Source organism: Octopus bimaculoides, chromosome 1 (genome assembly GCF_046866305.1).
Source record: "Octopus bimaculoides isolate indiv1 chromosome 1, ASM4686630v1, whole genome shotgun sequence".
Lineage (NCBI taxonomy): Eukaryota > Metazoa > Mollusca > Cephalopoda > Octopoda > Octopodidae > Octopus > Octopus bimaculoides.
Genome location: NC_142928.1, coordinates 105,101,870 through 105,110,393, shown reverse-complemented (window position 1 = coordinate 105,110,393; position 8,524 = coordinate 105,101,870).

Below are 8,524 nucleotides of genomic sequence, written 5' to 3'. Positions count from 1 at the left end.
AGCACTGCCTTTAGTCGAACAAATCAGCCCCAGGACTTGTACTTATTTTATCAGTTTCTTTTGCCAAACTGCTAAATTACAGGGACATTCACTGGATGTCAAGTGATGGTGGGCAGGGGGGCAAACATAGACACACAAATGCACACACACACACACACACACACACACACATATATACACACACACAATGATTAAAAATAAGTTACTAATTCGTGTTCTTCCACTTCCCACTGAGTTCAGTTTGACCTTCCATACTTCCTGAAGTACCAGTCAATGTAATCAATTCAGCTAGCACCACCCCTTTCTCAGTCAACATTGCTGGCCTTGTGACAAGAAATTAAAGTAGATGACACAAATTAAATCACCTACACACCCACATACATATCTGCTTGCTGGAACGTCTCTTATACTCTTGTGTTTCTATTTTCTGCTAAAAGTACCCTCTATTTGTCTTCTTTCATAATGCTCTGCCTTTTATTAACACCTTTTACCAATCACCCCTATAACCAATTTCTTATTGAAGCATTGCCAACATTTTCTCACACATTTTCTCTGCTCCTATTTACTTGGAGCAGATTCCTAATTGTATGGTGTTTACTCCTCCAAGAAAACTTGACAGGAACAGCTGGTGTATTTCAAACAGCTTACCAGCCAGTCATTTTGCAATTGCTTTGGCAGCTTTATCACTCCCCGTAATTCTCCATTTGTTTGTCTGCCTCTTTCCTTCTCCCTCTCTCTCTTTCGCATGTGTGTGCCTGTGTATATGCATATATTTATATGTACATGTGTGTGGGTATGTGTGTGTGTGTATGTGTATATATATATATATATATATATATATACACACACATATATATTTACATGCATATATCTATATACACACACACACACATATATTTACACACACACACACATACACACACACACACACATACACACACACACACACACACACATACACACACACACATATCTATATCTATCTATATATATATATGTTTATATATTTTTAGATGTGCGTATATTCATCTATGCATATGTTTATGCATATATGTATGTGCTGTGTGTGTGTGTGTGTATATATATATATATATATATATATATATATATATATATATATATATATGCATGTGCATGTGTAGATAGATAGATAGATGCATGAATATGTGGTTCCCTTCCATATGGCTTTGAGTTCAATTCCAGTATGTATTAGAACCTTGCGCAAGATTTTCTTGGTGGAAACAGGAGTCCATCATATGTCTGTGTGTTTGTGTTCTCATGTATGTGTGTGTGTGTGTGTGTGTGTGTGTGTGTGTGCGCGCGTGCATGAAGTTGTAATAGACAAAAGAACAAGAATTACTTAATCACTTTTTATAACAGAAATAGCTGTAAGCTAATGAAAGTGTTTATGTAACTCCTGTTCTTGTGTCATTCATTGACTAATATTACACTCTGTAATCTCTGGATGGTTTTTTCTAAAGCATAATTATATCAAATTCTAAAAACTGGTTATTAGTATCACTATGTGTAAACATAGTACAGAGAAACAATAAAAGTGAAGAGGACGTACACAGTGAATGTATTAGATTTATGCTCAGAGAAAGTTTAAGATGGAGAAAAGAGTGGCATGATGTTTTGAGCATGGCTCTTCATCAAAAAGAGAAAAAAATTCAGAGAGAAGGAAAAAAGTAGTCTGAGAAAAGTACATGTCATTACATGGTTGAAAAATCAATATGTATATATATATATATATATATATATATATATATATATAAATATAAATATAAATAATATATGAGTATATGCATATATATGTACATGTATTTACATACCTTCATCTACATGTATATATAGATGCATTTAAGAGCCCTCTCTACTCGCTGGCGGTAACCCGCCCTCCCACCCCCTCCACCGGAAGTTCATTCCTCTGTCATCCCACCCCCTCCACCGGAAGTTCATTCCTCTGTCATCCCACCCCCTCCACCGGAAGTTCATTCCTCTGTCATCCCACCCCCTCCACCGGAAGTTCATTCCTCTGTCATCCCACCCCCTCCACCGGAAGTTCATTCCTCTGCCATCCCACCCCCTCCACCGGAAGTTCATTTCTCTGTCATCCCGCCCCCTCCACCGGAAGTCCATTCCTCTGTCATCCCACCCCCTCCACCGGAAGTTCATTCCTCTGTCATCCCACCCCTCCACCGGAAGTACATTCCTCTGTCATCCCACCCCCTCCACCGGAAGTTCATTCCTCTGTCATTCCACCCCTCCACCGGAAGTTCATTCCTCTGTCATCCCGCCCCCTCCACCGGAAGTTCATCCCTTTGTCATCCTGTCAACCTCGGCTGTCTCCCGGAACCCATCTAGTGGCCTTGGCCATCCTCTCCCCTACCTTTGGGTAGCGCATTAAGGTTGAGAAATGTTTGCAGGTTGTAGGTAATGTTTTGCTTATGAATTCTTCCAATTGCAAGTTTTCTTTTCAGGTACACGACACTGCTTTTCCTCTTCCCAGGCTACAGGCCCACACCCCCAACACCCATACTGTTAGGATTGGCACTCTCAACGTCGGCACGCTGAAAGGTAGATCTGGTGAAATTGTTGAGATGCTTGAACGGAGATGCGTAGATATGTGCTGCATCCAGGAAGTAAGATGGAGAGGAGGTTCTGCAAGGTTCCTCACAGGCAAAGAACACAGGTACAAGATTTTCTGGGCAGAGAACACTGACGGGGTCGGGGGCGTAGGAATACTTCTAGCGGAGAAATGGGTGGATAAGGTAATCGAGGTCGTTAGAGTAAGTGACAGAGTACTTAAGATCAGACTAGTGCTTCATCATAGATTAGCTACTGTCATCTCAGCCTATGCACCTCAACCTGGGCTACCAGATGGTCTGAAAGACCAATTCTATGACACCCTCTTGCAAACTACCTCGTCGACGAGTGACAGGGACCTTCTCTTTGTGGCTGGAGACTTCAACGGTCATGTCGGACGTCGTGCTGGGGGCTTCCATGGCATACATGGAGGCTATGGCTTCGGTTCCCGCAACGAGGAGGGAACCAGACTGCTGGAGTTCTGTGATGCAACCAATCTTATGGTCTGCAATACCAACTTCAGGAAACCTGCCAGTCACCTAGTCACCTACCGCTCCGGCAGACACTCTAGCCAAATCGACTACATCCTCGCCAGAAATAGGGAAAGAGGGCGGCTTATAAATGCCAAAACCTACCCTGGCGAAGAATGTACCCCACAACATAGATTAGTAGTTAGCGACTTTGGGATCAAGGCAAAATGGGTGCCCAGAATTAGACAGGCTTGGAGAAGAAGGGTGTGGAAGCTTAAAGACCCTGCAAACGGACAGAGACTTAGAGACAAGTTACTTGAAGCATTTAACGAAATAGAAGGGGATATAGCATCATACAACGTGGAAGACAATTGGAGATTTCTGCGGGACAACCTGTTGAAAGCCACCGACCAGATTTGTGGGTGGTGTAAGGTCCCCTCCCAACCCAGAGTAACGTGGTGGTGGAACAAGGAGGTAGACAGGGCTATTAGACAAAAGAAACAAGCTTGGAAGGACTGGAAGAACGGTGGTAGCAGGGAATTGTACCAATGTGCCAGAAGGGAGGCTAGGCGACAGGTTTATTTAGCCAGAGGGGAAGCAGATAAGGAAAGATTTGCCAATGTTCTGCGCCGTGAGGACCAAAGACTCGAGGTATTTCGGGTTGCAAGACAGTGTAGGAGAGAGAATAGTGATGTTGTAGGAGAGAAATGTGTTCGCATGGATGATGGTACGCTTGCATTAAATGAGGATGCAAAGAAAGAGGTCTGGAGATGCCACTACGATAGATTGCTTAATAAAGAGAATGAATGGGAGAAAGAGAGCCTGCCTTATGTCGACCCAATAGAGGGACCAGCTATCCGAGTTGATAGTACCAGGGTAGATAAAGCAATTAAGAGTATGAAGACCGGGAAAGCCCCCGGCCCATCAGGAATCACTGCAGAGATGCTCAAAATATCTGGCAGTGTTGGCTATAGCCTAGTCACCCGTATTACGAACCAGGTGATACACGAAGGAGTCATACCCTATGACTGGTGTAGCAGCATCATAGTCAACTGCTACAAAGGTAAAGGGGACGCTTTAGATACAAATAATTACAGAGGCATCAAGCTGTTAGATCAGGTTATGAAAGTTACAGAGAGGGTCATAGCCCAACTAATTAGGGAGCGAATCAATTTAGATGAGATGCAGTTTGGGTTCGTGCCAGGTAAAAGCACTACTGATGCCTTATTTCTAGTGAGACAGTTGCAAGAGAAATACCTAGCCAAGGATAAACCTCTGTACCTGGCTTTCGTTGACATGGAGAAAGCCTTTGACAGGGTCCCCCGATCCCTTATCTGGTGGTCAATGAGGAAACTTGGGATAGAAGAATGGCTAGTGAGAGCTGTGCGAGCCATGTACAGAGATGCGGCCAGTAAGGTGAGGGTTGGAAATGAGTACAGCAATGAATTCCGGGTAGAGGTAGGGGTCCACCAAGGTTCCGTCCTCAGCCCCCTATTATTTACCATAGTCCTCCAGGCAATCACAGAGGAGTTCAAGACAGGTTGCCCCTGGGAGCTCCTCTATGCTGATGACCTTGCCCTAATTGCGGAGTCACTATCAGAACTAGAGGAGAAGTTTCAGGTGTGGAAGCAAGGTCTAGAATTGAAGGGCCTTAGAGTCAACCTAGCTAAAACCAAAATCCTAATAAGTAGGAAGGTAGATAAAACACAAACCCCTTCAGGTAGATGGCCCTGCTCAGTATGTAGAAAAGGAGTAGGTAGTAACTCTATAAGATGTACCCGGTGCAAGCTATGGACACATAAGAGGTGCAGCAACATCAAAGGCAGGTTAACTAGCAAGTTAGTTTTTGTTTGTGGCAGATGTTCAGGTGCAATAAAGACTGCAAACAAACAGGAAACAACTTCTATCTCATTCCAGGGTGAAAAACTAGAGGTAGTCGATAGCTTCCGCTATCTGGGCGACCAAGTTAGTAGTGGGGGTGGGTGCGCTGAAAGTGTAGCTGCTAGAATAAGAATAGCCTGGGCAAAGTTTAGAGAGCTCTTACCCCTGCTGGCGACAAAGGGACTCTCACTCAGAGTAAAAGGCAGACTGTATGACGCATGCGTACGAACAACCATGCTACATGGCAGTGAAACATGGGCTGTAACTGCTGAGGACATACGTAAGCTCGCAAGGAATGAAGCCAATATGCTCCGTTGGATGTGTAATGTCAATGTGAATACCCGTCAGAGTGTAAGTATCTTGAGAGAAAAGCTGAACATTAGAAGCATCAGTTGTGGCGTGCAAGAGAGACGATTGCGCTGGTATGGACATGTGGTGAGAATGGAGGAGGATAGCTGCGTGAAAAAGTGCCACACCCTAACAGTTGAGGGAACCCGTGGAAGAGGTAGGCCCAGGAAGACCTGGGCTGAGGTGGTGAGGCAAGACCTTCGTACATTGGGCCTCACCGAGGCGATGACTACGGACCGAGACCTTTGGAAATGGGCTGTGCGTGAGAAGACCCGGCAAGCCAAGTAAGATCGTTGCCAGTGCCCCTGGACTGGTTCTTGTGCGGGTGGCACATGAGATGCACCATTTTGAGCGTGGCCGTTGCCAGTACCGCCTGACTGGCTCCTGTAGGATTTTCGAGCGAGATCGTTGCCAGTGCCCCTGGACTGGCTTGTGCGGGTGGCACATAAAAGACACCATTTCGAGCGTGGCCATTTTCGTGCGGGTGACACGTAAAAGCACCCACTACACTCTCTGAGTGGTTGGCGTTAGGAAGGGCATCCAGCTGTAGAAACTCTGCCAAATCAGACTGGAGCCTGGTGTTGCCATCCGGTTTCACCAGTCCTCAGTCAAATCGTCCAACCCATGCTAGCATGGAAAGCGGACGTTAAACGATGATGATGATGATGATGATGATCTGGGTACATGACGTTGCAAAAAACCATGGACAAAATGATAAACAGTGTACAGAAAACACACAGGCCACATAGAGAACATTTCTTTCATCAGCTGCTACCATTATAACACTGGCGTTTCGAAGAGTTAGGGCAGGACATATATATACATACACAAAAACCAAAGTCATACTAAGTAGGAAGGCAGACAAATCACAAATCCCTTCAGGTAGATGGCCCTGCTCAATCTGTAGAAAAGATATAGGTTGAAATTCCATAAGATGCACCCTGTGTAAGCTTTGGACACAAGAGGTGCAGCAACATCAGAGGAAGGTTAACAGGGAAACTAACTTTTGTATGTGAAAGGTGCACAGGTACAATAAACACTGAAAATGTACAGAAAATAAATTCCATCAACTACCAGTGGGGCAAGCTTAGAAGTAGTAGATAGCTTCCATTATCTAGGTGACCAAGTTAGTAGTGGAGATGGATGCTCCAAGAGCATAGCTGTGAGAATAAGATTAGGCCAGGCAAAGTTCAGAGAGCTCCTACTCCTGCTGATAACAAAGGGCCTCTCACTCTCAGAGTGAAAGGCAGATTGTTTGATGCCTGAGTGCGAACAGCTATGCTGCATGGCAGTGAAACATGGGCTTTGACAGTGGAGAACACACATAGGCTTGAAAGAAATGAAGACAGTATGCTTCACTGGATGTGCAATGTCATTGTGCATGTTCAACAGAGTGTAAGCATCTTGAGAGAAAAGTTAGGTATAAGAGACATCAGATGTGGTGTGCAAGAGTGATGATTGCTGGTATGGTCATGTGATGTGTATGGACGAGGAAAGCTGTGTAAAGAAGTGCCGATTTCTAACTGTGGAGGGAACCTGTGGTTGAGTTAGACCCAGGACGACCTGGGACAAGGTGGTGAAGAATGATCTTCAAACTTTGAGCCTCACAGAAGCAATAACTGGTGACCAAAACCTTTGGCGATATGCTGTACTTGAAAGGACCTATCAAGCCAAGTGCACCTGTGCTGGTGGCATGTAAAGAACATCCTTTGAATGTTGGGCCTCATGGAGGCAAAGTGGCTGCGTTCCTCTCGAGCAATGGGCCTGATGGAGGTAAAGTGACTGAGTTCCTTCTGAGTGTTGAGCCTCACAGAGGCAAAGTGGTTGAGTTCCTTTCAAGTGTTGGGCCTCATGGAGGCAAAGTGGCTGAGTTCCTTCTGAGTGTTGAGCCTCACAGAGGCAAAGTGGTTGAGTTCCTCTCAAGTGTTGGGCCTCATGGAGGCAAAGTGGCTGAGTTCTTCTTGAGCGTTAGGTCTGATGGCAGCAAAGTGACTATGCTCCTTTCAAGTGTTGAGCCTCACGGATTCAAGGTGGCTGAGTTCCTTTTGAGCATTGGGCCTGACAGAGGTAAAGTGGCTGGGTACTGTTCGAGTGTTGGGCCTCATGGAGGGAATGATCAAAACCTTTGGCATTATGTCATGTTTGAGAAGAAGACTCATCAGGCCAAGCAAAATCACAGTTGTGGCAGATACCAGTGTCATGCAAATTGGCATCCGTGCTGGTAGCACAGAAATGCACTCATTACGCCCTCAGAGTGGTTGACTTTAGGAAGGGCATCCAGCCATAGAAAACCATGCCAAATTAGACTGGAGTCAGGTGCAGCCTTCCAGCGGGCCAGCCCAGTCAAACCATCCAACTCATGCTAGCATGGACAACGGAAGTTAAATGATGATGATGATACATGCATACACACACATACTTAGGTATGTATGTGTATATTATATGTGTGTTCAGAGTGGGGTGATGTTTGTGTCATTTTCATACAAGTGGTATCATTTGTTGCCAATATTCCATGAAAACATGTCCGGTCAAGGAGAAATATTATCTCCCTTGAAAATAGATGACAGCTGCCTACATATGTGTGTGTACAAATGTATATATGTATGTGGAGGTGCAATGGCCCAGTGGTTGGGGCAGCAGACTCGCGGTCATAGGATCGCGGTTTCGATTCCCAGTCCGGGTGTTGTGAGTGTTTATTGAGCGAAAACACCTAAAGCTCCACAAGGCTCTGGCAGAGGATGGTGGCGAATCCTGCTGTACTCTTTCACCACAACTTTCTCTCACTCTTACTTCCTGTTTCTGTTGTGCCTGTAATTCAAAGGGTCAGCCTTGTCACACTGTGTCATGCTGAATATCCCCGAGAACTACGTTAAGGGTACACGTGTCTGTGGAGTGCTCAGCCACTTGTACGTTAATTTCACGAGTAGGCTGTTCTGTTGATCGAATCAACTGGAACCCTCGACATTGTAAGCGACAGAGTACCAAGGAGGAGGAAAAAAATTTATGTGTATGCATATATATATATATATATATATATATATATATATATATATATATATATATATATTACAGGGTGTTCAAAAAGTCTTTCCGCAGTGAATATTTTTGATCCTGCGTATGTGCAACTTGACTATCATTGCGTGGGCAGCTGGGTGTCAGCCATTGTCCCTCAGTCATTGTGTACCCTTCAGTGTGTTGACTTCCTAACCATTGAAGAACATACGTTTTTAGTTGAATGG